The following is a 2,400-nucleotide window of genomic DNA, read 5'->3' on the forward strand; positions in this document are numbered from 1 at the left end:
CATGAGGACTCCAGGAGAGGTCTCCATCTATTATCACTCCTCGAAAGCGGCAAGTCTTCTGGTTGGTGATTGGCTGTCTATTAATTCTGAGGACTTACGGTCTCATTGTTCCGCGCGTGAAAGCGACGATAGAGCACTTCTAGGATGACGCATCCAGACCTAGTGCTCGAAGATAATCTGATCTAGATGCGCTTGCCTTCTAGAGTCTGGCACGCACCTGGGGATCGCATCACTCCTGATAACCAAATGCCTACATTACATGCATAGGTCGAAACATGGACGGATTGCGGAAGAGAATTAACCAGGTCGATGACCCCGAGGTTAAACAGCGCGGGACGCTACGGTAGGTTTTATGTTGTGATGTCACACCACCAAATGTCTTATCATAATTATACAGCTACAAAGCTGTTTTACACGACCTTTGTAGCATTGTCACAGCACCCTTAAATGACAAGTTAAATGTTAGATTAGTGTTTGCACTGGTACACATCGTCATGTTTGAAGCATGTTTTTCATGTGACTAATGTGGAAAAAAATTAAAAAGACGATAGAAACGAAGCAAACAGCAAGTGAACGGATAGTTGTTGCATAAAAGAGAAAAAAAAATCCTGATATCTGGAAAATATATGCTCAGTAATTGAGTGAATGGTAACTGTCAGCAAAAGCGCGGGCTCGTTAGCCTCATGTCCACTTCAGCAGCAAGGCGCTCAACGCTATCCACCTTGTTTTTGAGCAGTGGATCAGCCTCTAAATTTGGTTTGCCGGCCGCGGTACTCTGCAAACTTTTCGAACGATCGCAATAATACTGTACGTGCCCTCGTTTCAAGAATGAGAATTGTTGTACCTCGCTAAGAAGTCGCCACTCATGTTGCTCGAATTTTGTGGTGGCACAGATCACAAATTGAGAAAAGTGCAATTAGGACAATGACAAAGTATTTTTGTGTGCGTTGAAAGCCATCGCGCAAGTTTTTACGAAACCCACCTCTCCACGGCAATATGCAATGAACTACAGCGAAGGCAAAGCGCTCGCCTCGCTTGTTACCTACAGCATGCGTGCCGACTATAACACCATTCGCATGCAAGAGAGAATGCGCTGAGTCATCGTCCTACCCTCCCCACCTCCCTATTCCCTCCGCGACACCAGCTCAGTAGTTCGGTAAGCAAACATACGGAGCTCAACTATTCGAGGACTCGCCTGCCCTACCGCAACCTTGTGGAATATATATGCCGAACATTCTTACCGGTGTAAAGATTTCATAGATAATTGTAAAGCGCGGGTACCTCTGCGCGACGTCAGCGTCATCCGGCAGTTTCCTCGAGCTGATTGGATCCTAGTTGATTCGTGCGCACTTAATGGCCAGCTGTCCATTGCCATGCGTTAAACGCCGTGCGCACGCAAATCGAAGGCGGGGCGCGACTGGTCGCTCCTCCACGACGTTGAGCCTCGGAAGAGGATGAGGCACCGGGCGGTATACACACCTGTGTATTGTTGCAAAACGCAGCACGACACCTTTTGCTAACGAATCCCGGCGCGTAGAACGGACACCCACCTCACCGCACTCCGAGGGCACACACTGCTTCAACGTATCCAAGTCGATCGTGCGTTGGTAGACGTCCCTCAGTGCAGTAATGGTTATGAGGTCACTCGAAAACCACAAGCGGTCGCACACAACACAGGTCACACAAATTTGATTCCCCACAAACTCCTTCTGAAACCTCGCCGTTGCTCCAGTGAAACGTTCCAAGTTTGCGGGATCGGAGCAACATGGACGGTGCGCATTTCTTTCCGCCTCGCGGTCTTGGCGGCCAGCACGCTTACGGGACCGCCACCACGGGAGAGCGGAAGGAAAGGAAAGGAGATGCGCAAGCGCTTGGAACACCGACAAAGAGAGCGTGGTGCCAACGTAGACATGGCCGACGCGGGTCAATGTGTAGTATCTGTTATTATGATGTTAATATATGATACGAGTTGCAATTTGGCGGAGTGCTTAAAGCTTGCTTCACCTCTTTCGCGGGTCGGCCCGGTATTTCCCTAACTTCGGGATCGGCCCACGTATGGGGAGAAATTCTCGATCTGCACGGATCGATAGACAGATGCATTTTTTTCCAGAACGTAGCCATATACAGCTTCGCTGTAAAAGACTTTGAGAGACGTTACAGAAAGAGCGACTAGCATGAAAGAGGAAGAACGTCATTCAAAAATGGAGCTTAGTGCGATGTATGCGACGAATCACACAGGTTGCATCGAATACGGGGCTACAGAGTAATTCTTAATCGTTGCCATAAAAAATCAGCGTCTGCACCGCAGCAGCCATCTCAGCCCTTAACACTGCGCCTCGCCGAACGCTGACCAGTGCTCGATGTCAAACGAAGCAGAAGCGCCCAGTCACCCGCCTGCAG

At 49.2% G+C, this 2,400-nt stretch overlaps 1 pseudogene; it reads left to right on the top strand.

Annotated features, from left to right (window-relative positions):
- The first annotated feature begins 1,910 nt into the window (after positions 1-1,910).
- On the top strand, positions 1,911-2,058 carry LOC142576835 (U2 spliceosomal RNA; annotated as a pseudogene).
- Positions 2,059-2,400: the final 342 nt, after the last annotated feature.

The sequence above is a fragment of the Dermacentor variabilis genome, chromosome 3, assembly GCF_050947875.1.
Source record: "Dermacentor variabilis isolate Ectoservices chromosome 3, ASM5094787v1, whole genome shotgun sequence".
In the NCBI taxonomy this organism is placed as follows: Eukaryota; Metazoa; Arthropoda; class Arachnida; order Ixodida; family Ixodidae; genus Dermacentor; species Dermacentor variabilis.